The sequence below is a fragment of the Camelus ferus genome, chromosome 33 (assembly GCF_009834535.1).
Source record: "Camelus ferus isolate YT-003-E chromosome 33, BCGSAC_Cfer_1.0, whole genome shotgun sequence".
NCBI lineage: Eukaryota > Metazoa > Chordata > Mammalia > Artiodactyla > Camelidae > Camelus > Camelus ferus.
In genome coordinates this window covers 10764278-10790975 of record NC_045728.1, presented here as the reverse complement: position 1 = coordinate 10790975, position 26698 = coordinate 10764278, and the positions used below count along the sequence as shown (strand labels likewise).

Sequence of the window (26698 nt, the reverse complement as noted above, 5' to 3'; positions counted from 1 at the left end):
GACTCTTGACAGTGAGTGACTGAGGATTGGGATGACAATGTCTTTGTCACCCTGGGACCCTCAGTGATAATTCTATGCTCGGCCTAAATTGCTGACATTAAATAAATGTTTAGAACATGCTTGAATTAATGAAACTACTCAGTGACTAGGGCCACGGGAGAGGTGCCCAAGGAGTGCCCCCATCCCCTGTTCCTTCCCAGTGTCCCCGAGTCCTCCCCACAGGACAGGGAGAGACAGGCCCACAATCCAGATCACCATAAAGGGGCTTGGAAACCGAAGACTGGGCTCCCAGGAAAAGAGCAGCATCTCCGAGGAGCCTCCCCCAGACCTCCCGCACCCCGAGTCGTTCTCAGATGTCCCCCGGGACAGTGCTCTTTCCAAATTTCTGGCATTCAAAACTGAATCCAGCCTCACAGCCCAGCACGCTAAGCCCCGAGGAGCTGCATTTGCTCTGGCTCATCCACCTCTGCCAGCTCCAAACTAGGTCAGGCCCTGCTGCCGGCCAGCAGGAGTTGGCCAGCACTGCCTGCCCAGTGGCCTGGCCACGTGGTTGCAGCTCCTGGGGAGCGACAGCAGGGAAGCTGCTGAAGCAGGGGGTAGTAGCTGGGGTGGGTGGGCAGGGGGCGGAGGCGAAGGTCTGATGCAGAGCCCCTAGGTGGCTTGCACTGTTTCCCTCGCTCCACTCTCATTCATTCTTTCACTTATTTACTCAGCAAAGGTTTCTTGCCTGTTTGCCTTGTGCTGGGCACTGTACTAGGTGCTGAGGTTGGAAGAAATGCTCTTTGGCCAGACACATACCAACCCTGGTAAGATGCACCAGAGTGATGCCAAGGCTTGTACCCGATGCCCCAGGCTGCCCAGGCGAGAGGACAATTGGGAAGGTCTATGGAGGTCAGACAGCCACCATGTCCCGAGGGCCAGCTGCTCGTGCTAAAGTAGGAGCCACCCTCACCTCCTTTTTATCTCCACCCACACCCTATCCCCAAATATTGCTCTAAACTGTGGCTCCAAATTAGACCCCGAAGTGTCCTCCCTGCTTGCATGGCTACCACCCTGGTCCAAGCCTCCTCTCACCTGGCCACTGTAGCTGCCTTTAAATGGAGATCCCTTTCACAATCTATTCTCTGCAAAACAGTGAAAATGATCTTCTTCTAAATATATATTTTAATTTTGGATAGATCATACATGCCCTTGTTACAAAATAGAATAATTTAAAAAATGGGAGTCAGATCATTCAGTCCTTTGCTTAGGATCTACCTAGTGACTTCTCATCCACTTAGAATAAACCCCCAATTCACTGCCTGGCTTGCAAAGCCCTCCCTGACTGGGGGTCTGCCTGTTCCTCTGATCCCACTTTGCATAATTTCCCCCCTCCCTGACAGTGAACCAGTCTGCTCCTCAAACAGGCCAGTCTCTCTTCCTCCCAAGGCCTCTGCACATGCTGTTCCATCTGCCTGCAATGGTCTTCCCCAGACCTCCGCTTGTCAATCATATCTCGGCTTAGGGTCACCTCCTTAGAGAAGCCTTCCCTGATTGCTAATCTAAAGTAGCCAAGAGACACTCCCTAACCTATCACTGTATTTTAAAAACCAGCTTTATTGAGACATGATTGACATAAAACAAGTTGCATATATTTAAAATGTTCAGTTGGATAAGTTTTGACTTACATATACACCTGTGAAACTATCACTGCGATCAACGTAGCCAATGTATCTATCACCTCCCAAAGTTTCTTTATGCACTTTTGTAATTCTTCCCCTCAGCCCCTCCCAGCCTACTCTCCTCACCCCCTGACAACCACTGATCCTCTTTCTGTCACTATAGATTAGTCTGCATTTTCTAGGATACCATATAAATGGAATCATACAGGATGTACTCCTTTTTGGGGAGAGTCTGGCTTTTTTCACTCAGCAAATTATGTAGACAATTATCCATGTCGTATGTATCAATAATTTATTCCTTTATATTGCCAAATTGCATTCCATTGTACAGATAAACCACCATTAGTTTATCCATTCACCTGTTGATGGATGTTTGGATTGTTTCCAGGGGTCGGCTGTTATAAGTAAAGCTGCATGAACATTTATACACAGGTTGTTTCTCTTTGGTAACTACCCAGGAGTGGAAGGGCTGGATTGTATTTAACTTTTTAAGAAAGCATCCCAGTTGTTTTCCAAAGTGGTTGCACCATTTCGCACTCCCACCAGCAGTGAATGAAAGCTCAGTTCTTCTACGTCCTCAACAAAAATTGCTGTGGTCAGTTTCTATTCGTAGCTACTCTAATGGATATGTAGCGGTTCTCCTTAATTTGTATTTCCCTAATGGTTAATAATATTAAGGATCTTTTCATGTGCTTCTTTGCCATGTGTAGATCTTCTTTGGTGAGCTGTCTATTAAAATATTTTGCATCCCTTTTTCAAAATTAAGATGTTTGTTTTCTTATTACTGAGTGGTGGGATGTACTTTTCATATTTATCAGATTTGCAATTTGCAGCTATTTATCCCCTGTCTTTTCATTCTCTTGTGACTTCCAAAGAACAGAAGTTATTAATTTTGCTGATTCAAATTTGTCAGTTTCTTTCTTTTATGGATCAAGTGTTTTGGTGTTATTTTTAAGCCATCTTTGCCTGTAAGACTGAGTTCTAGAAGGGCAGAGACTCTCATTTGATTTTTGTACTTTTCACAGAATATGGACTAAATTAATAATTGTGGAATGAACAGATGTTATTTTAATCTTCACAAGATGACTGCAACACTGGGGAGTCCCATTTTACACCTGTGCAAACTGAGGCTTGGAGAGGTTAAGTAAATTGCTCAGTAAGTACCACATAATCCAATAAATGAATCAAGCATATGATTTTGCCCCTACATGGTTTTCTTTCTGGATATTGTTTTGGTAGCAAAATGTAAGAGTAATGCTTGCAGAGAAACAAGACAATGGGTCTCAGACTTCAGTGTGCATGCAACTCCCTTGGAGAACTTACTAAATAAGCCAAGAATCTGCACCTCTAACAAGCCCCATACTCTGATAGGCTCTGACCCAGCCCGTGCGAATGTAGGGGAAGTGAAAGGTCTGCTCTGTTCAGAGGAGGAGGGGATCTGCTTGTTGTAGGTGGACTCAGAAGCACAAGAGTGGATGATTGTGAATTCTGGGAGTTCAGGACCTCAGCCCCGGAGAGTGGGCGTTTGTAGATATACACAGGCAAGCCCCAGGGGCTAAATCAACCCCAGCAGGTCTTTTTCCAGGTCAGCAGCTTCTTTATGAGCCAATTTTCCCTTCTACTGTGTTTCTCCAGTTTCCAGAGATAGGGTCAGTGCTGTTTCTCTGCTTTCAATAAAATGATAAATGGTAGGGGTCTTTCAAGCTCTTCTTGGATAAGCTCCTAGAAACTTCACTGCCCCATCTAGGCCCATTCCTCACTTCCCACCTGGCTCCACTGGGAAGTGGGGACCAGGATGTGAGGGAAGGAAGACGGAAACAGAGAAGTTCTGGGCCACGTTTTTAGCGAACAACTTACTTAGCAGGTACCTCTCAGGCACTTGGTTGTAGCTACCTTTTGGCATATTCAGAAGAGGGGTGTGGGGAAAATGAGGAGACTCTAGCCTCTGGGACTGCACCGTAGGATTTTTTTCTGGAAGTTCTCCTGGCTTACCTTCAACCTGTGCAGATCAGGGTATAGGTAGTGGAGATGACAGGAGGGTGGGAGGGGTGCTGGGATAAGGGGGATGGGGCCTATGCTCCATCCTCATCCCCTGGACCTTGGTGTGGCACATTCCAAAGCCTCAGCTAGGTTCTCTGTCCCCCTGCCCTCTGGTGTCACATTGGATGAGGCTTCTGCTACAGTAAGGCAGAAGTGGCAGGCAGAGGCAGTGAGGGCTGGTGCCCCATGGGGCAGGCAGAGAGGGGAGCAAGAGGGAACCCACAGAAGGACAAAGGGCAGAGGGCAGGCATCAGCACTAGGTGCCAAGGTGCTGTGTTATGGGAGGTGGGAGTGGGCACCCTCCTGGAGGCAATTTACATAATGCATGGCTTGGCTGGCAATTGCCCTGGAAGCTAATAGAGTCATTTGCATGCCATTACCCGATTGGCTGGGAGAAACAGAAGGGCACTTGTCCCCTGGGGTGGTCTCTGCCATCCTGTGTTGGCACTGGGCTGGACAGATGTCATTGCCTTCATATGGGAGAAGGCAGCACCTCCCTGAATGGAGTAGCAATTTGTCTTTGTGCCCTAATCTCAGTGACGGGGAGCAGATCCCTCTGGATCTGGGGCCTTAACTCCCAAATAGCGGAGAAGGTAGGCTACTTGAGCTTAGCATTAGAGTGGGATACAGGCAAAATCCTATTAGGTGGTGCTAGCGTGTGGTGTCTTATTTATTAAATATTTGTATTCATTTTCTATTGCTGGGTAACAAATTATCACAAACCTACTGGCTTAAAACAACACACAGTTTATCATCTCACAGTTTCCATGGGTCAGGGAGTCCAAGCACAGCCTAACTGGCCCCTTGCTCAGGGTCTCACAAAGCTGAAGTCTAGGTGTCGGCTGGCCTGGATTTCTTTCTGGAATGGGACCTTCTTCCAAGCTCATGTGGTTGTTGGCAGAATTCAGTTTCTTGTGTTTGTAGGATTGGAGCTGCATTCTCTAGCTGGCTGTCACCCAAAGACCTCTCTTGACTCATAGAAGCTGCTTGCCCCATAGAGGCTCGCTTACCACATGGCAGCTAACTTCTTTAAGGTCACCAGGAGAATCTCTCTCCCCTCAGGAAGGGTCAGCCCCTCTTTTAAGGGCTTTCACTGGTTAAGTCAGGCCTACTCAGGATAACTTTCCATTTAATTAACTAAAAATGAACTGATTTGAGACCTTAATTACCTCACTCCATCATCTTCATGAGTCCCACCCACACTGCAGGGAAGAGAATTTATACAAGGCGTGTGTGCAAGGAGGCAGGAATCTTGGGGCCACCTTAGAATTCTGCCTATTACAATATTTTACTGAGAGAGGGAAGGAGGGAAGGAGAGAGGGAGAGAGAAGTGGGGCAGAATGAGAGAGAGAGAGAGAGATCAGATATCTGAAGATAAGAAGAAGTGGTGGGTAGAGAACAAAAGAGTTGCAGAGAGCCCACCTGCAATTCTGTTCTGCTCTGCTCTCCCCTTTCTTGCTTATAATGAAAACAGTTGATAATTCAGAATTTTAATTATCAACAGTGACTGTCACATGGATAGGAACCAAAAAGAGCATTTGCTGTATGTGCTCATTTCTTACAGGGAATTGGTGGGAAACAGCTCAACCAATGACTATTGCTGCTGGCCATCTGCTGGGGTGCGCAAATAGCTTATAGAATCAGAGGATTATAGACTACTGGAGCCAGCAGGAGCGTTGGGGATCTTGTAATCTAACCCAGACATCGCACAGATGCTGGAACCGAGGCCCAGAGAGGAGATGTGAGTTGAACAAGGTCACACAGCTAGTTCGTAGCAAGGTTTACTGGGAACCAACCAATACCCACTCATTTAGCAAGCAGGTTTTGTGTGAGGATTGGGAGGGGGCACATGTGTCCCAGGCCATCTCATGCACTTTCCACTATACCAGTTTGCCTCATTACACAGTCCCTTTCCCTCTAATGGGACTGGCTTCATAGAATTCTTAGTGTGTAAAATATTAAATAGCAGTTGCCTTCCTTGTCCTGCTTGGCCATGGGGAGCAGACAGAGGGGCTGCCGCCTGAGCACAGATGGGGTGGCAGCAGGAGGAGGGGGCTCTGCAGTCTGCAGAATGGCAATGTTTGTATGCACATGTGCATGTGCGTGTGCGTGTGTGTGTGTGTGTGTGTATCCAACAGAGATTAAACCCTGAAAGCAGGACTCACCCCTGCCTCCTCCCCCATGCAATCACAACCTGCCCGTGACTGTGTCACCTCCATCCCTCCAGAAGCTTTTATCAGTATCACAGATGCTGATTCACAAGATGCAGGTTGCCAAGGAAGGTGATTAATGATGGCAGCTGTGGTCCCTCTCACTCTCCCAGCCTCCCTGACCTTGTTCTCCCTCCTCCTCTTTCCAGTTTTCCCCCATCACCACCATCTTTTAAGAAAAGAGATAAACATTCCAGGCATAAGAGGAAGGGGAATTGGGCCCTTCTGGAGTAGCTGCTATGGGTCAGGCACTGTGCCAGTCTCTTTCATTTGTTCTCATTTAACAATGTACATAGAGAGATGCTGTATGGTGTCCTGGGATGCAGGGGAGGGCTGTGTTCTTTCCATGTCCCCATAGAGGGCAGTGCCAGGCTGATTTCCCGCAGACACAATTGCTATCCTTTGGCACATATGTTGCTCGTGTTGGCTCTGATGTGCACGTTGTCAGAGTGCCAGGCTCCAGAGGAAAAGCCCACGTAACCCTAGAGCCTTCAATGTCGAGGCTGTCAGGGACCTTAGCAATCACTCACTTTCCTAGAAAGGGTGAGATGGAGGCTCAGAGGAAAAATGACTTGTTCAAGGTCACACAAAGGTAGCCTCTCCTGACTCCCATCCTAGAGTTTGTTTTCACATCCAGCTTCCATTCTCCTGCTGTATTTTTACTCTCTGGAAGCAGGGACACTGTCACTGAGAGATTCAGAGCTGCAGGATAAAGGCTAAGGAGGAGTAAAGGTCATCAGCAAAGGAGATTTAAGGCATGAGGATGGCCTCTCCTGACACCCACCTCTGAGCAGCTTCACTCAGCACCCTCCTTGAGTGATGGGCCTTCTTGTCATAATGACTAGAATGGGCTGCCAGCCTGCTGATGGGGCCTGGGATGTGACAGAGCCTCTTACACTAAGGCAGCCTCCATACAGTGGACTGTTTTCCTAGTCCTTTTTCATTGCATCCAGGTGTGTGTGTGTGTGTGTGTGTGTGTGTGTGTGTGTGTGTGTGTGTGTGTGTGTGTGTGTGTGTGTCTGTTGGGGGCCTGGGATCATGAAGGGCTGCAGGATGTATACTAATTGTGTACATATTGGACTAATATGCATGCAGAACTTCAAGACCAGTTTCTAATTTATGGGATATGAGAGTGGCATTCTCACTTCCCTTGTTCTGAGGAACTCCAAGGAGTCTTGAAATGGGTGACAGAGTCCAACTTCCTCTGTTGGCTTTCTCTAGGTCAGGCTGGGCAGTTCGGAGAAAGGACTGGGCTCAGCCCCCAACTTCCTGCTCTCTGCAGCTTTTGTCCTTCAGTGAACTTGGAAGAGGGATGGATAGACAGGACTGGGAATTCAGGTCTGGCATATCTGAGAACATGAGCTAAAGTCCATGGCCCCATTTGCTTGAGGAGTGTTTGGTTGGGTAGTAGAGTCAAGCAGTGTTTTCCCTCCTTGGAGTTCAGTAAATTCAGCACCTTGGACAGGGTCCGCGACAAGGCTGTGAAGGCAGGAACGCCCTTCACGCCCTTTGGTAACCCCACCAGGCCTGCGGGTCTAGTGGTCATGGGTGCCAACACTCAGAATTCCCAGTAGGTCCAGATCTGGGCCCCCAGGATACTGGGTGGACTGGACTTTCATGACTGGACTCTCGGAGGACTTGACTGCCCAGGACTGGTCAGCAAAATGCAAGGGAGTCCTGGGATTAGGCTGTTCCTTCGGAGGCGGACTTATAGACGTGTTGCCAGGACTGCAGTTGCTGGAACTGGATTTGGGGAGGTCATATCCTGTCTGTTTGATGTCCAGCTCTAAGCTCCTTGAGGACTGCTGTGCCCCTAACACTTAACAGAGAGCCTGGCACGTGGTAGGCGCTATTCAATGATTAATTATTGACTACATTTTGAGGAGCTTGATGGGAACAAAGAAGAGACCTTGAATGGGCCTCTGTTGGGAGCTATCTTCCCTGCCCTGATTGATTTTCTGTTGCCCTCACCAGGAACCTCTCTCCCCAACCACGCTGGTCTCCCCTACTTCCCCATACCATGTGTACCCCTTCCTCTTGACATCTGGTTACCTCTAATCTATCCTTCAAGGCTTCTCCCAAGGCTACCACCTGACCCTTCCCTGACTCTTTCTTCACAGTGCAGTGAGCTTTCTCTTTCCTAAACTCCTGGGTCACTGATTTGCTGGACCCCTTAACATTAACAAGGAATTCATATTTTATGTATGTTATGTATGTGTCTTAGCTCCATTTTGGCATGCCAGAGCTTAAACAGTTTTTTAAAAAATTTAATATATTTTATGTAACCCAATAGTATCATTTCAGTGTGTTCAATATTAAAAAAATTATTAATGAGATATTTTACATTTTTCTATTCAAAATCTATGGTGGGTTTTATACCTTGAGCACATCTCATTTCACACTATTCACATTTCTCAGTAGCCCCAGGTAGGGTGGACAGCGCATTTGAACAGTTTTTGGCACTGAGAACAGGCTATTTAAGCTCGTGTGGTGCCAGGTGCCACCCCAGACCTGTTTGCTGGGTGTCTGCAGGCTAGAAAGTCCACAGAAGCCCAGATCTTGGGCTCATGCTCCATCTCTCCTGTTCTTCACTCTGTAACTAGCTAGGACTGGTCCTCCGTTCTTCTGTCACCTGACCCTGTAAAAGAGGGGATCATTTCTGCTTCCCTTCTATAGCACCAGAAGGCTCTAATGTGCTTTCTCAGGTTTCCCACAAATAGAAGGTGCTATATTTCCTTTTGCATAAAAGATTTCAGCCTATATGCCCCTACATTCTATTTTGCCTCATCTTTCCCTCCTCTTGTACCCCCCACCCCCAAACTATCCTAGAATATTGAGAAGCTCTCATTCTGAAAGAATTGCCCATCCACTGCTGGAATAGGTGCTTTGAGAGGTACTGAGTGCTCCATTACTGGAGGTGACCAAGGCGAATGGGCTCCTGCAGCTGGGCTGAAGCAAAGGGGAATTCCGCATGGGCGAGAAGTCGAGAAGGAGAACTTCAGATTCCATGACGTCATCAAGCACTTAGAGTGGAAGTTGATAACGGACTGTCTGAAGAGGTGAAAAGTACAGTCGCTGGCCTCAGAGACTACACCTAGTTCAGTTGGTCAGTTGTGGAGACAGAAGTGATACGGAGGAAATTGGGAACTAGCCTGATTTGCCTTTGCCTTTGCCTTTGCTGGCATAAGTTCCTTAGAGGACTTGACAGTGGCAGAACATGGGAGCCCTGGGAACAGCACAGAGTGGAGGCAAGTGAGGAAGCCCATCCTTCCTCCTGCAGAGTTGGATTCTGTCCCCTTAACATTTCCTGATGCCCCGGGCTGCTGTCTTGGGTCACCTAGCATGGATTCTGCCACTGCCTACATGACAGGCAACCCTCTGCCTGCTGAGTCCTCTCCTCTGTGGGCTATAGAGTCCCCATTCCTTCACAGCTCATTGTACTAGGGAGGCAGTGGAGTGTAGGGGTTAGGAGTGTGGATTCTGGAGCTGGATCTCCTGGGCTCGAGTCCTGACTGCACAGCTTACCTTGAGCAAGTTCATCAGGCTCTCTATGCTTCTGTTTTCTCAGCCTGAAAGTGGGCTGACAACAATGCCTGCCTCACAGCACCATCATGAAAAGGTAAAGAGTTAGCAGTCGTGCTGGGCACTTGAAAGAGTGCCGGGGATACAGCATCATATCAGCATTTGTAAAATTGCATACATGACGGGCCTGCCCCCTCCCCTGCTGTGATTGTATCCTTTTGGAAGTGCCTTGGTCGTCAGTGTCCCTTCATGGCGGGAGATCCAGGACTGAGCACAGGACTTTAGGGGCACCAGATCTTGACTCCTCTCCTTCTGGGCACTGTTCTGTTAGCCTGACCCAAGACACTTATGTTTAGACATTTCAGCGGCCTCATTGTGTTCTTATCTCACGTCAAGCTGGTTTTCAGCTAAGCCCTGAGTCTGTTTTCCACATGTATCTGAGAAATGGGTTCTAACTCATCCCGTACTTGTGCAACCAGACTTTGCCTCTAAGAACAGAATTTCCCGTCTCCTTTATCTGCTGTTGTGGGAGATGCTACCTACTACCTAGCGTCATATTGGCCATGTGGATGCTGTCCTTCTGCTCAGGAGCATCTGAGCTTGCCGTGGTCTCTGACAGGCAGGGGCCGCTGGGACTGGGTGACGCGGAGAAAGCAGACCTGGTTCTTGTACGTTCTCTTTGGCCTTGGTGGTCTGAATCTTCCTTTGCCTTTGCCAGAAGTCTTTGCTGAAAGGCTGTTCATCCCTCGTGGATCTTGTCCCAGGGATGGCTGGCCCTCAGGATGTTCTTGTGAACTTGCCTGGTCCTTTTCAGGCCTTCATGGCCCTGTCTGCTTGTCTGCCTTCTTTTTCTCTCCCAGCTGCTGGGCCTTGTCTCTGGCCTGACACCAGTCTGAACTTCCTCTTCGCTTTCTGGATGGCTCTTGTCTCTGCAATTAAAAAGGGAGCTCTCTGAGGGAAGCAGGCAGATCCCCTTCTGTTTTCTCCCCACCATTGTTTCTGCATGGCACTGGTGACCAGCTTTATCCTCTCCACTGACCTGATTATTAGTTATAAACCAGTGTTTCAGAACTGTGGGTACTCCTTTGCTCAAGTCCATAAAGAGCTTTCCTGCCTGGGACTCTCATTTGGGGTGATGCCACCAGAGAGAGACAGATATAAGCAAGGAGACACAGGGGAAGACTGACAAGGACTGAGAAATATACAGAGAGGCATGCAGCGTCTCCCAAGCAGACACTGAGAGCTGCTTACGGGAAAGGATGGAGCAAGAGATAGAGAGGGTTGGAGGGAGAGATTAAGGATGGAGTCACTGACAAGTGTTTCTTCCTTTCTAGAATTAGAGCTGGGAGGGATCTCCCAGGCCCTCCCCTCACTGTGTAGGTGAAGCCACTGAGGCATTCCTACTCCCATCTCCCACTCTCTCCTCGTTCCCTTTTGTTGCTCTGCCCCTCCCAAGACCCCCTCTCTTTTGGCTCTGAATATTCCTTGGATTGGAGGATGGATGCTCCTCTTGCCTCCTGGGAGAAGTCTCTGTTCCCTTGGCAGTTTTTGGAGAGATGCTAATCTTCTTGTTCTTCATGCAGTTTCCTTCTTTCCACCCTCTGCTGAGTACCAGCCAGCCCCTCTCTTGGTCCCCTACAGTCAGCAGCTACTAAGGAGCTTTAAGCCCTCAGCAGAGAGCCTCCCCAGACTCAGAGAGGGCAGTGGCAGGCTTGGTCGAGTGCAGCATGGTGGGGGGTAGGGGGTTCAGCTCTTCTCTTGCAGCTCGGGGAGGCAGGCATCACCCATCTTGCAGGCTGAGCAGCAGCAGTGAGAGAATCCATCACCCCTCTCTCTCCCCGGCTTAGCCCAGCCATCTGCAGCGCTAGGTGTGTGACTGAGCCTTGAGCAGGCTGCGGGGCCTGAGGCTGTCAGATGGCAGATTCTCATCCCGCCTTCTGAGGTGTTGAGGAAACATGAGATGCACCACCAACCCACAGCATGGCGACGTACGTGGCTCTGCCATATGCCAGCCTTGGGGTGCTCAAGTCTGCACACCCTGGGTGTGGGCCCACCTTCCAGGTGGGAGGATGTGATGCCTACGGGGCAGCCAGAGGCAGGCTGAGAGAACTGGGTGTTTCCTCCTGCTGTGGACTCCGGGAGCACGGGCTCGGCTTGGTCCTAGTAGGGAAGGCGGCAGGGAGCTTCCCGTGCCTGGAGGGGGCTCATCCAGCTGCTGAACATCTGCAGGGCCAACCATCTATGGAGCACATTTGTCCAGGGCAGGCTGGCAAGGAGATGCTGACTTGGTATAGCTGTAGCCAGGGGCGTGAAGCAGAGGGATGGAGAAAATGATGTGTCAAGGTGCCTCTTCATGCGAGGTACCCAGCTAGTCAGGCCTGAATCTCCCCCGCTGGGGAGTAAAGGGTTCTAGGACAGGCAGTGAAGCATCTTCCTAAGACAGAATGCCTGCCAGCTGAGCGCTGTTCTAAGGCAGGTCGACGCAGATTTATGCTTCTACACGGATTCAATAAACACCATAGCCCTCACCCTCCCACATGCCGGCTGGCAGACGACTGCAAAGACTCACAGGGGATCTGTGAGGCTGGGGGCTCAGTTGAGTCAAATTGGGGTTCTGAAGATCCCAACAGAAGGGGCGCTTGAAGGACCAGGGATCCAGGGGAAGGATTAAGAAAGCTGACCTGGCTCCTGCCTTTAGACATCCCACGCCTGCCTCCAAGCAGGCACATGTCTGCCTGGGTCGCTGCTGCCTTCCGGCTTTTCGCTGACTTCAGCCCCCAGATTTGCAAAACGAGGGTATGGAATGCATGGCCTTTAGACTTCCTTCTATTCTGAGAATTCTGGTGTCCTGAGTTCCCCACCCATTTCCTGTCCTCTCTGCACGCCGACAGAGTCCTCTCAGCTCCTGGTTGGGGCAAGATCATGCTGCCAAAACCACCCCAGGTCGGCCTGTCCTCTGGGCTCCTGCTCTGGAAGAGGGTACGGAGGGCACCCCCTCCTGTGGGGCCCACTTCTGCCCTGGCCAGGAGTCTTCTGCTCTGGAAAGGGGGTGTGTGACCAGGGCCCTTAAAGCACCCAGCACCCTGCACCCAGACTGCTACCAGCTCAGAGAACCAGGGGTGTCCGTGCTCTCCTCCCGCCTTGCCATTTTACAGATGAAGGCATGGAGGCCAGAGAGGGAAGGCCCTTGCCCGAGGCCCCAAAGCTATCACAGACTGGTGGAAATGGCTCCAAACCCAGGCCTCCTGGATGTCAGTGTGGTGAACAAGCACTGTCCCAGGCTACCTGCTGGATCGCATTCCCCGGAAGGGACACCCTCCTGGCAGGGGTTCCCATAACGCTACCCCTCTTACCAGAACAGGGAAGTGAGGGCAGCAGAGGCAGCAGCAGTTGGTTCCCACTGCTTCAGCGACACGATAGGCGCTCTATGTCCTGCTCTGTCCAGCTTCCTCGGTGCTCCTGTCTTCTGGCCCCCGACCAGCACTGGTCTAGAGCCCCTCCCCCTTTCACCCAAGGCTCCCCAGGCACCTGGAGTTGGCCCTGACAGAGGGAAAGGGCAGAGGGCAGATGCTAATGGTGGGGTTTCTGGCACAGTAAAGAACCAGGGTGAAGGCAGTGCTTTGGGGCAGGGGCCTGACTCCTGGACGCTTTGGGGGGGCATCACGGGAGGGTATGGGACATGAAAGTACGGGACAGCATGACCTCGGAGCCCCAGCATGCTCTGGGAGGCTGCTCCCTCCATTCGCCTGCCAGCTCGAGGGCTAAGAGCTTCAGATGCCACAGCTGCTGCCCCGCCGGGTGCCCCTCGCCCGCCACAACTGATTGCAGTGTGTGTCATTCCATTTTTAACAGCCCGGCTCGGCCCAGGCTGCCTGAGCCGATCCAGAGGCGGGCCCTGCTGTTGATTGCGGCTAAAAATACCGGTGTGGCTTCTGATGAGAGCAGGGGCTTGGCTCCCCCTTCACCCGGCACCTTGGCTCTCTGCTGTCTTCCTGCAGAGTGCTTTGGAGGGGACTGTGGGGGCTAAAGGCAGAGAAGCCAAATTACTCCCATGCCCTTTGCGAGCATTTAGATGAAAAGCAGAGCGGCTTTCCAGATATTTGCAGACCTGATGGCATCTAGGGGCTTTCTGAATGTTTTGGGTTGTAGCTATTTTTTTTCCCAAGTGGACAGTCTTATGGCATTCTGTGATTCGAGGTGTGTGATTTGCTGGATCTATGCTGGGGAGGAAAGCTGGAGCTTTCCTAGGCTACCTCCCCTTTCCTCTCTCTCCTTGGTTTCCCACTTTCGGTCAGTGGCTAAGTCCTGTGGGTCCTCTCTTCTGTATAATCTCTCCCATCTGCCAGCTCCTGCTCCTTTCCATCCCTGCCTCTGCCTGGTTCAGGCCCTCACCTGAGTGTTTTCCTGGCTACTGGGGCCCCCACCACCCTCTGACACTGGTGCACGTAACTCACGGCTGTCAGGATATATTCCTAAGCTCACCTCCCATCAGCCACTCCTCCGCTCCGAAATCTAACCCCTCAGCTCAGCATGTAAGATCTTCCATGATCTGACCTTGACGGATCACCCTAGTCTTAGTTCCCTCCAAGTTACCCTCAGTACCAGTCACACTGGGCAAATCTCTGCTCCTGGTACAAGCTCCAGGGTCATCTTGCCTGTGTTTCTCTAAGATGGTCAGTCTGTGGGAGGCTGAGTCATTTCAGGGACATTGCTGATTAACATGATCACGAAGTTTACTGGTCTCCTTGCTGAGAAGTGGGCTTTGGAACAGAACAGTAAACCCTGTCCTGGGAGCCTGGTCACTAGGTTGGAACATTGAAAAGCAGTCTACTGGGGTCTTCTTGCTTTCACACCCGGGTAAGGGACCTCACTGAGCAGGCAGAAACGGGGATGTCCTTCCTTGGAACAGCCTGGACCTTGCCAAGGTACTGAAGGTTCTTGGTCACAGAGCATGCTGCGACATCACTCCTAGACCCTTGACTGAAGGGCTGGACCCAGGGTCCACCCCGCGTTGAATTAATATTGCATTCACAGAAACAGCGATGAGACAGTCTTACCAGATGGAGCTCCCCTGGCCTGGACTCGGGGCAGCTGCCTATCTGGCCCAGGCAAACTGCCTAGAAAACCACTGAACGAAATCAAACTATAGAAACTCTGTTTCCCAACCTGCCCCTCCCCCCAGCATCTGCCGCCATAGATTCTCAAATGGCAATGTCAGTAAGTCAAGCTCCTTTGTTGACCGATGGGAAACTGAGGCCCAGAGAGGGGAAGGGGATCTTCTGAGTTAATGACAGAACCCGACCCACAACTCACCCCTCCTGGATCCTTGTCACGTGTTTCTTCCCACCACAGCCTGCTGCCCACCTCCCGTGTCTCCAGAACATCCTTCTCTCCCATGAGAGACCCTGCTTCTTTTTCAAGGCCTGACCCGTCTTTCCCCTGAGCTACCAATGGCCCCATCCTGAGTGTCACTTAATGAGTATTCTCCACGTCTCATCACTACTCCTGGGCTGGGAGGTCCCTGAGGGCAGGGATTGGCTTGGTTTCAAGTTTGTACCCAGTTCAGGGCCTGGCAGTTAGAAAGGGCTCAGAGAATGTTTGTTGAATGAAGCGATGAATAATTCAAAAGTCCGTTCTATTGAACTTGCATGTGAAGATGGGTGTGGTTCCTGTTGTAGGAATTCATGCTTCTTTAAAGCTGAATGATGCAATCTCAGGGCAAGAGGAGCCCCGAACAGAGGAAGCGGCGTTCTCAGGCTCTCCATCCAGCTCCTCTGCTTCTCCTCTCCTTCCCACTTGCTATTGGCCTGTTTTCCCGGACAACACCAACACCGGCTACTTAGGGTTGCCCTGTCTGTAGCACATTGTCTTTCCTGCTCACCTCTGCCCCGAGGGGTTAGGAGGGGAATCAGCAGCTGTAGTGTCAGCTTTCTTGTTTCTGCTGGGTACCAGCTGCAGGGAGAGTAAGGAGGAAAGGAGACGGTGGTGCCAGAAGAACACACCACTGGGAAAGTGGAGCAGGTGCTATGTTTTGTTTCTCTGGATTCCCTGGGCTTAAAGAGGGTGCGTGTGAATGTGACAGTCTTACCCAAAAGCCCTTCCTGGTGGCATTGCAGTGAGGCCCCGATCCTTCTGTCTCCTTCACCTCCTTCAGATCTTAGGCAGGACTGTCTGATTGCCGAGAGAGAAACCACTCAAACTTGTTTCAGGAGCAGGGGATTTAGCTCAAGGATGCAAGAGTGCCTCATGGGACCCACCACCAGAACATTCAGGCCTCAGGAGAGTTGAGAGGTGCCCGGTGACCCGGCGAACTGTTCCTGCTGCCTGTTCCCCCACTTTGATGCCACACTGTGAATCACCCTGATGCTCTCCGCGCTCCACTTTCCTACCTTACTCTGCAGATCAGTTTTCTTCGCTTGCTCATCAACACATGTTCCTAAAATAGCTCCTCCATCCTCCCCCTACCTGCCCTGACTGCCTGACCTCTAGCTCCAGGCCCTGCCCTAGACTGACTCCCAGGCTCTGGGCCCTTTAGTGCCAAAACCTTAAGACAATCTGATTGGCTGTTGGTCAGCCAATGACTTGTCGTCTTGTGGGTCAGGTGTCCACTTCCCATCTAATTGTATGAGGCCAGCAGACAGCAGTAGGTGGTACAAGATGCTGCCTTCTCAGGATTGTAAGCGGGCAGGTTTGTTAGAAGGGGAAACCGGGGAACCCTAAATTTTCCCTTAGGCCAATCAGGATTCAGTGGAAAGTAATCTCCTTTCCAAACCCATGAGCATTGTCAAGGGTGTCCCTAGAAATGTTCCCATTACCTGTGCAGGGTACAGATAAAGCCCTCCTCCCGCTCAGTTGCAGCCTGGGGCCAGGAGTGTCCAACACCTCAGTCTCGCCTTCCCCCATATGCTCAGGCTTGAGTGAGGGCAGCCTCCACCACTTTCGAGCAGCTCTCGCCTCCTCCATCTCAGCTACTGTCTTGGAGCTCCTGGTCCCCTTGATCCAGGGTACCCCAAGTTGTTGTGGTGATGACGGCAGGATTTGGGGTCTGTGGCTGGGGTGAGGGGCCTCCTGGTGCTTCTGGGAGAGCCTCCAGCCCATTGGTCCTGACCTGAAGGTTGTCTCCTGCAGCTGTTCTGAGCACACTCTGCCTATCTGAGGGTGTTAAATCCTTTGGGGTGGTTTAAAATATGTCCACAAATTCTTGGATGCTCCTTTAAAAGGTGGAGCCCAATTCTTCTCCCTTGAGCGTGGTCTGGACGTAGATACTTGCTTTTAACATATAGAATAAGGCAGAAGTGATGGTGTGTGACTCCTGAAACTAGATCATAAAAAGTACTGTGGCTTTTCCCTGGTTCTGGGGAAGCAGCTACAATGTCCTGACACTCAAGCAGTCCTATAGAAAGTCAACGTGGGGAGGACCTGAGGCCTCCGGCACACAGCCATGTGAGTGAGCCACCTTGGAGTGGATCTTCCAGCCCCAGTCAAGCTTTCAGATGCTCATGCCCCCACTGACATCTTGACTGTAGACACATGAGAGAACTTGAGTCAGAAAGAACCATCTTGCCAAACTTTTCTCAAATTTCTGACCCATACAAGCTGTTAGATAACACGTATTTTTTATTTAAGCCACTAAGTTTTGGGGTTATTTGTTACACAGCAATATATAACTAATGCACCCCCATATCAGTATGTGTCCCTCAGGTATTTGGCATTTCATGGGAAAGATGTTAATTCACTTTTTAATTTCCGCTAGGAATTTGCATAACAAAGTGTAAGTCCAGTGGTGGAAAAATTCAGGCTAGAAATCAGGTTTTAATTCCGGTTTTACATACTCATGAGGTCCTGAGGAATTTGCCCGATTTCTTTATCCTTTTGAGTTGCTGTTATCTCATCTGTAAAATGGGCCTAATTGTCCTGTGTGCTTACAAGATTGTTATAAGGATCAAATGAGATCATAAATGGGAAAGTGTTCTGTAAATTATAAAACACATTACACGTATGAAGACTAAAATGTCAGGATAAAACACAAACTATGACAGAACTTAAGGCTTATGCATAATATGAGCTATCATCTTTTTAGAGTATCTACCTTATTTAATCCTGACAAGTATTACTCAGGTTGGTGTTTCAATCCCCATTTTAGGATTAGGGAACCAAGGCTCACCTGAAGTCCAGGCTCTTACAACCACACTGCCACTGTTTACACCCTGAAGAATCCAGAAAATTGCTGATCTCCATGAATAATAGCCCCAGGCTCTGGCCCCTGAGTTCCTCCAGTGGCCTCATCCAGCTCCAGTGGCCCCTCAAAGGCTCTGGCAGCTCAAACAGTCAAGATCCTGACCGCTTCCTTTGTGGAATGAGCCAGCCTAACACGCTTTATCTTGGGTGTGTCCTGGGGGGTGGGAACAAGGGGTCATGGGGGCAAAGTGACTCAGACCATCTTGGGGATAATAAACCAAGCCCTGCCTGAAGGAGAAAAGTTTGGAGAACTACAGGCGGAGACCTGTTAGTGAGAAGTTAAAAGCCAGATTTGCTACAGTTAAGCTCTGGATGATGACCCAGCAGGGAGGTCCTCATCCGTCAGTACTTGTGGCTCTGCGAGGCCTTCAGACCATTTCCCCTCTGGGCTGAAAGCCTGCCCCGCACATCCTGATTTCTTGTTTAGGGACAGGGGAATTGCTTCAGTGAGTCAGGCCACGCAGTCCAGAGCCAAGAGGCCAGCTGTCTTACAGACAATTGCCGCCCCTCTATGGTCCTGCACCCCCCCAATTCTGCTCCTGGTCCCACTCTCTCTCCCCTTTGCGGGCCTGACTTTGTATATAACAAAGGATTGCTGAGAATTTCCCCCAGGTGCGCCTTGCTCAGGTCCAAGGTGCCCCTGCCTCCAGCCTTATCCTGGTGCTGGGGTCAGCGAGTTCATATCCCCTTTGCTTTTGGAAAAGGAAGGCTCCTTTGCTTTTCTATGGTCCTGGGAGGAAGCCGCTCTCTCTCCCAGCCTCAGAGCTGCACACAGCCTCTGGGGTGAGGTGGGGACAGGCAAATTGGGGAGCCTGGGGACATGGCTGCAGTGGCAGAGCCTGGGAGCAGGGTGGGGTGGGCACGCTGACTTCTCTCTGAGCCTGAGAAATCTCTCTTGGTACTGCTCATGGGCCAAGGCAAATGTTCTCTGGCTCTGGGAGTACCCGACTGCCACCCGCCGCTTGCTGGGTCTGGAGCATTTGTCCCTCACTAGGGGAAGGTCAAGACGCTGCTGAATTGCACTTTTCTCTCCCTTTGCTGTGTGTCTCTGAGGATGAGTCATTCTCTTTCCCCTCCTGTCTTCCCCACCTCCCTCCCTCCCTTCTCCACCCAGTCACTGGATCCGGGATGAAATCTGCAGCCCAGTCTGGCTGCCTGGGCCTCTCCCCAGGGGGTGGGCTCCCAGGTTCCTCAGCAGGATAGGTGATCCTCATCCTAGGCCTGGGGGCCTTAGGGTTCAGCCTCCTTAATCTTATCCCCACAAATTGAGTAGCTTCTATGTGTCAGGAACTGTGCTAGACACACAGATGTGCCTGATTCCTGCACTCATAGGGCCTAGAGTTGAGTGGAGGAGAGGAATATTAAACACGAGATCACACAACATCCTCATAATCATAGATAATTAACACTGTGATATGTGTTATGAGAAAAAAGTACAGGGAGCTTTGAGAAGGCCAGAGAAGCACCACGTGTAGATGGGGTGAGGGACGGCTCAGAAGCCCCCCTGAGGAATGGATAGTAAGGTGAGATCTGCAGAACAGAAGAGTGAGAAAATATTTCAGGGAGCAGAACCAGCACACGCAAAGGTCCTGTGGTCAAAAGAAGCTTGGCGCTTTAAAGGAACAGCAAGCAAGAGTGTGGTTGATATGCAGTAAGCAAGGGAAGAAGGGAGGGAAGGTGGGGCTGAAAAGAAAGGAGGGCCAGGGCATGTAGCGCCTTGAAGATCAGGCTAAAGAATCTCAAAATTTATCCTAAGGATCAGTTTGGCAGTTTCTTAAAGAGTTAAACGCGAATTTACCATGTTTAGCTATTCTATTTCAATTGCTGTATTTACCCAAAATAAATGAAAATATACGTGCACAAAAAGACTTGCATGCAATATTCATAGCAGCTTTACTCATTATAGACCCTAAACTGGAAACAACCCAAACGTCCGTTAACTGGTGGTTGGATAAACACACGATGTATCCATACAGTGGAATACTGCAGAGCAAGGAAAGGAATAAATTAGTCATTGCTCCATGCAGCAGCCTGAGTGAATCTAACGTTGTTACGCCGAGTGAAAGCATCCAGGCACAAGAGCACACAGTGCATGGAATTCCAGAAAAGGCAAAATGAGTTCGCAGTGATAAAAACCGGTTCAGTGATCGCTCAGGGTGGGACATGGGAGGGGGTGTGGGATGTTGACTGGGTAGGCATCCAGGGAACCTTCTGAGCTGATGTAAGTGGGATGGGCTGGTGGTTACCCAGGTGGATATATTTGTGAAAATTCATTATCTTTCCATTTAAATGGGTACATTTTGTTTTCTGTAAGTTATATGTCAACAAACTCCATCTTTGAAGAAAAGCACATTGTTGTCTTGAAATGAGTGTAGTTTCTACCACCCAGATAAACAGACATACCATTTGCACAAACACAGACAACGCAAATAAGTTGTGATTAGATTTGTGCCCCCCCCCCCCTTTTTTTTAAAGCCCTCTGGCTTCTATATGGAGATGAAATTGGAAGGGAGCAGGTGTGGAAGTGGGAAATTATTGGACGAGTTCAGGCAAGCCAGGGTGTTGGTGGCGACTGTAGTGATGGACCAGAGAAGGAGACAGGAGGAGACTGTGTCCACCCCAAGGCTGGGACATGTGCTTCCTCTCCAAGGTTGAGGGACTGTCCTTAGCCTTCAGCTGGGTCTGGGTGGATGGAGCCTGTGGCCCCAGGAGAGGACTCACATACTCTGCGGTGCACATCTGTGGGCAGACATGCTCCCCTGGCCCCTGTGCTCTTGCACATATGTGAGCCTAGCCAGCCCTCAGCCATCCATCTCCACACTCACGCTCAGCCCCAGGTTCTCGAACATTCAGGCTCACATTCATCGGCTCCCAAGCCCCACGTAGCCTGGTGGATCAGGTTTGAATCATGTTTCCCTTACTGGTTAGCTGTGTGACCTCAGAGCAAGGGACAGCCCCTGCGCCTCATTTTCCTCATCTGTAAACTGGCAGCAACACTGGGGCCTGCCTCCCGGGTGGCTGGGAAGACTGGCCGCGAGGAAGGACAGTGGGCAGTTCACACTGTTCCCGCACCACATCCTGGATGCTCTGTAGTGAGGACTCGAATTCCACATTCTCTCTCGCTTTCATTCATGCCCCAGAATTAGCAGAAGGTGCAGCAGGAAAGGGTAGTTCGTTCTCCGTGCGATCATTCACTCCCCCGCTGCACCCCCTTCCTGTCCCGGGGTCCTGCATCTGCTCCGGCCCCGCCTCCCCTTCTGATGCACTCCCCTGGATCTGCCCAGGAGCCCAAACTCACCTTGGGCATCAGTGGGTCCTCTATCCTGCGCCTGTGCTGGCTGGCAGGCCTGGGGATGCAGGGCGCAGTCTCCGCCCCTCGTGGCCTGGTTCCCTCTGTCAACCCATCCTGCAGCCTCACACCTGGTCCCCAGGAGCCAGGCCCGCTCCCAGCCCTCCTGGGAGGCTGAGGTAATTGGCTCAATTAATCAGCGCAATTAGCACCTTCCGTGTGAGCGGATCAGCTCAAAGCATACCCAGCCTCTGTCAAGCGGGCTCAGCCAGTGCCAGCCCGCTGCTAGGCGCAATGGCTGGAGCAGAGGGCCTGGCGAGAGGGACTCCCTGCCCTAGATGTGCTGGCCGCAGGGTCAGGAGGTCAAGTTGCCAACAACAGGGCACCTCGGACTGCGTCCTTGGAGAGAACTTCCAGCTCTGCCAGTCATAGTCACCTGCCTCCGCCCTCTCCTCTGCCCCTCCCTCCCCTGCCCCTTCTTCCTGCTCTGGTCCAGACCTTCGTAGGGGCTTAGGGCCTTCCTAGGGGCTTGGGAGTAGGGGTGAGGTGGGCCTGGCCTCTGAGACCCTTTTTGTTTCTGGGTGTCTTCTCAGAACACCCGTCTCAGGGTCTGAGTTTTTGGAGTCCCTCCCCATCCCTCTTGGTGTAAGTGCCTTACCCTGTTCTGCAGCCCCCAAGACTCCCTGAGTGTCTGCTGCGTTCAGGGGCACCTGCCTCGTCCTCCCACTGAGCACGATGCTCCGAATGGGAAGTCAGCAAATGCTAGTCTTGGTCACCGATCTCTCCGGCTTCAGTGTCCCCATCCAAGAGGTCCAGATGAGCTCTTGGTTCCTTTCTTGCCTTCCTTACATTCAGGGAAGAAACTTGGAGGCACTGTCTCTCAGCCCCTAGCCCAGTGCCGGGCACACCCCCAGGAGATCAGTTGGGCTGCCCAAAGTTGTGGGCCTTGGTCCCCGACTCTCCCACTCTTTGGCTCTGTTCTCCTTCCTCCAGAGGAGGGGCCCTCGTGGGGAGGGTATAGCTCAGTGGTAGAGCACGTGCCTAGTGTGCACAAGGTCCTGGGTTCAATCCCCAGTACCTCCATTAAAAAATACTAATAAACAAATAATCCAATTAACCTAATTATCCCCCCTCCAAAAAAAAAAAAAAAAAAGAACAAACAGAGGAGGGGCCCTGGGCTCTGCACTGGCAGAGAGGTGGTGCTCAGGGGCCTGGCTGCCCGGGCAGAGCTAGAGTGGGCTGCTGGGGAGGAAATTCCAGGGAGAAGCAGGCAGTCCCCAAGGTGAGAGCCAACAGAGAGGATGTGATGACATGGGCCTTGGAGGCAAAGTCCCCGGGGGGTTCCCACGGGAATGGCCCAGATGTGTCCCTTCTCTCCCAGATGTGTCCTCCACCCTCAAAATACTGACTCTCCGTGGACTTTAGAGATCTGCTCAAGCCTCGGGACCCGGAAGCAGGGCAGCAAGGGTTGCTGGGCTTCTGTTTTCCTTTTTCCTGTGGGTGGATAGTGTGTCCTCACACTTTCATCTCCTGTGTCCTCAGGGCCCTGGCGCCCAGGTGCCTGGGGGATATTTACAGCTCCCTTGGTTGCCAAGGCGGCTGGGCGCTGGGGAGCAGGGGACAGGGAGGGGGTGCAGAAAGACTGGGTTCCTGACGACTGACTGACAAACAGGAGCGATAGCATCTCTCCCAGCCCTTCCCCGGGGAGCCTGCTTACAGAGGAGTTCAGCCCGAGTCATCTCTGCCGTCAAACGTACCTCTCTGTCTTGTGGAGATAAACTCATCATTCCCAAAGGCAGGCGGGGAGGCCGTGGAGGGGCGGGGTGGCTGTCGCGGCAGGCGAGCGGAGGGGGCAGAGCTGCACGCACGTGTGTGCCGGCTTCTTGGCCCTACTCCTGGCTTCTGGTGGCTGCGGGGGGTAAAAGTCTTACCAGGAATGCTTCCTTCTCCTCTGTCCTTCACAAAGGGCCTGGCAGGATGGCTGATGACCCGGCTTCCATCCACCCTGCAGGAGTGGGTGGGTGGGTGTGTTCTGCAGCAAGGGGGGGGGGGTGGAGATGCAGGAGTGAGGCTTTCTCTCCAGAAAGGGAGGGAGATGTGGAGATGGCTCAGCCTTGTGTGAGTCCACAGAGCAGGCCCTCTGGTCCTCTGCATCCCTCGCCGAGGCGCTCAGGCTGTCCCCAGTGGAACTGGACTGAGAGGTTATCTTTCGGGGGTTCCACTCTTCTCAATTGCTAAATGAGCCAGCAATGCAAGATAATAGTTTTTAGCTTTTTGGGGAGCTGTAGATCCTTTGAAAATCTGATAAGGACAACAGACCCTCTCCCCATCCAAAGGCACACGTGTGCACACATGTGGACAAGAGTGTGTGCACACACATGCACTTTTGCCTGTTGTTTGTGGGAATTCACAGACCCCCTGGAAGGCTCACCATGTTCTCCAGATTCAGAAGTCCTGGGCTTGATGTCTCCCAGTCTAGTCATGTATGTGTGCACTGCATGTGTGCAGCGATGCGGACCTGGAGCCTGGGAAGGCCTGGGCCGTATAGAAGTCTCTGGCTGAGGCAGGCATCTTGGGCTGAGCCCAGCCCAGTTCTGCAACTGCTGAGGGTGTCCGTGTGACATGTTGGGGTAGGCACAACTATGGGGGGCCCTGATACTTGCCACAGGGCTGTCCCCTTTCTAGCTACATCCCCTCCAGCCTCCTCATGCTCACTCCTAGTGCCCCATTAAATGTTTAATGGGCCACATGGAGTGTGTTTGGGAGATGGGGGGTGGCCAGGAGTCTGCCAGAGCTGTGTGCACTGCACTGTGCGTGGCTGTCTGTGGGAGCTAGAGTGAACTGGTATGGGGACCGTCACTGTCCTAGGCATATCCCAGGTCCCAGCAAGACAGAGCCTGCCCAGGCTTCTCCTGTTCTGCTCTGAATTAGAGGACAACCTTGCCTGCAGAGACTGAACATTTTGGAAAAAAAAAAAAAAACCTCCTGGTTTACTGTGCTGGGATCTGCCCTGATCGACATCCTCTCCTAAATCCTTTACAAAGGGATAGTAATGGAAATAGCCATTACTGCAGCCTTGCTATGCGCCATGATCTCATTCAATTCTCCAAACTTGCTATAAAGTAGCTCCTACTAGGGTCCCATGGGCGGACAGGGAGCCCGAGCACAGAGATGGAGGGACATGCCTGAAATAGCACAGCTGGACACTGTCTGAGCAGAAGAGTCTGTCTGTCCCAGGTCTGTCTGTGCCTGTGATCATGCGCTGTCTCAGGAGCCTGTGTGGGGACATTAGGGAAGGACTGAGGTCACTGGTCACCCCACAAGCTAGTGCCCTCGCACCAGTGCTACCAGGACAGCAGAATGATGGCATCTGAAGCCAGAAACAGGGCAAGAGACAGGGCACTCTCCTTGTGTGTGTATGTGTGTGTGTGTGTGTGTATGTGTGTGTGTGTGTGTGTGTGTATGCATGTGTGTGTGTGTGTGTATGCCTGTATGTAAGAGGGAGAGAGAAGCAGGTAGGGTTTGAGAGCACCTGGTGTGGGGACGCATGGGGAGAAAGCACCCCTGGGTGCGAGGAGAGGCTGTGTGGAGGCTAGGACAGTGCCTCTCTGTTCTCTCCTTTCCCTGGTTTGGACTGGGTGAGCGATATGCCTGGGAGCCCCTCACTCAGTTGCCCTCCCAGGTTCAGTCTGGTCCTGAAAAGGTGATTTCCAGCAGGTGGGCTCTTTAACCCCAGTGTTTACAAATTCACTGGATGCCCTCACTTCCCTGCCCTCCGGCTGATGTTCCACGACCTCCCCGATGTATGCGCAGCAAACAGAGGGCACAGGAAGCCTCCGCAGACCTGACCTGAGTCCTATAGGCCACAGCCAGGGGAGGCCTTTCCCAGGGAAGGCTCCAGGGCCCCAGAACCGGGAGCAAGAGTGTCGGTCTCCTGCCTCCCTGCCCCTCTGGATCTGTGCTGGAGGCCCGGGCTGGGACAGCTTCCCAGCTCAGTGGGTGGCTAGGAGTTACTCATCCTCACATTCAAGAGCAAACAGCAGTGGCTCAGCAGGGAGGGTGGAAGTGGGCCGACCTACCCTGAGCTTGTGTTGCCAAATTTGTTTGTATTTATTTTAGTTCCTCTGCACAACATGGAAACAAACGTGCTTCTCCCTCTGCTTCTCTGTCTCTGCTCTTCACAGGTAGTGACGAGGGGGTGTGGCTTAGCTCAGGACCGCCCCTCCCTTCCTGGAGAGACTCCCTCTCTCTGCCCCATTGACAGTTCCCCAAGGAGAGGTCAGAGGCTGGGGTGCAGGGCTAAGGGTGGGCAGGGGGAGAGAAGCCATGTAGATGGCGCAGGGAAGGGGTAAGTGGCCGGACACCAGGAGTCAGGAAACCTGGGTTTCCCACTAGCTTAGCTGTGACCTTGGGTAACAGGGGCTACCATTTAATGAGCACCTACTAAATGCTTTGCATTCTTTCACTCAAAGATCCTGAGTAGCAAGAAAACCTACCATAAAGTGATAATTATGTAACGTGATAGAGGCATTAATTATTGCTACGATGGAAACCATATTACTATATATATAGTACCAAATTAACATGTTTTACATCTTAAATTTACACAATGCTATATGCCGAATATATTTCAATGAAAAAAACCTACTATCATTCTTGGCACCGGAGGGGGGACAGCGGTAACAACTTGTCCTCAAGGAAAGTATTTTCCATTAACCCTAGAACATAGGTATTCTCTCCCATTTTATAGATGAGGAAACAGGCTTAGAAGGGCCAGTGCTTTGCCCGAGTTTGCTCAGCATGCCTCGCTTCCTCAGTGGGTCCTGTACCCTCCTCGGTCTCAGTTTCCTCCTCTGTAAAGATAAGGAGTCAGATTAGAGGGTCTCAAGCCCTTCCACCTCTGATGGTCTACACTGAGGGCATGAGGTTTGGAGGGAGGAATGCCCTGGGGGAACAGACACGCGCCCCCAGTGTTGGCAGGAAAATGGAGAAAATGGCTTGGTTCTGATGTGGGGTGAGCTGGGAGGCACCACAGGGAAAGGACAGGAGCATTTTGAATCTAGGACACAGCTTGGTGGCTTGTTCTTTTGAGGGCCAGGCCCTACGCCTGGAGGAGTTCCTCTCATCCTTGAACTAACAGCAAAATGCTCCAGGAGGAGAGGCTGCGCCTTCATTCTGCAGACTGTGTTCATCCCGCACCCTGTACCACCATTCAGCTGTGCCGCCCAGGCCCCGACTCCTTCTCATGTGCTAGACGCTGAAGGAGGAGCCATCTTCAGGTTGTCATCCGGCCTCAGGCATCTCTGCTCCCACCTCCAGCCCCAGCCCCCAGCCTGCAGTCCAATTTCCACAGCACCTTCTCCCTAAATTGATCTGGCGTAGGGGAGCTGACAGTGGGAGAGACACCTTGCTTGCAACCCCCAAGGAACTGTGTATAAAAGTCCCCAGGTGTGCCAAGAACAGGCAGGGAGGCCTGTATCCCTCAGGGCCACACAGCTGTGCAGCAGAGCAGGGACACTGAGGGCTAGAGGAGAATTACAGGCAAGACTCAGAGGCTGTGAAGACCCAGGAGGGGAGACAGGGCTTCTCCATCTGGAGAGGATAAGGCCGGGGAGCTGGGTAGGGTGTATGGGGTGGCAGGGCGCCCTGGACAGTGAAGGCGCATTGCTGGCCTCTTCTGCAAAGTCAAAGCAGAGGAGATGGTCTGAAGCCACAGAAGCAAGGTCAGACTAGAGAAA

General features: G+C 51.6%; 1 non-coding gene across 1 annotated transcript; it reads left to right on the top strand.

Moving 5' to 3' along the window:
• The first annotated feature begins 21971 nt into the window (after positions 1-21971).
• Positions 21972-22043, top strand: TRNAT-AGU. Its single transcript has one exon. It is a non-coding gene; the product is annotated as a tRNA-Thr (tRNA).
• Positions 22044-26698: the final 4655 nt, after the last annotated feature.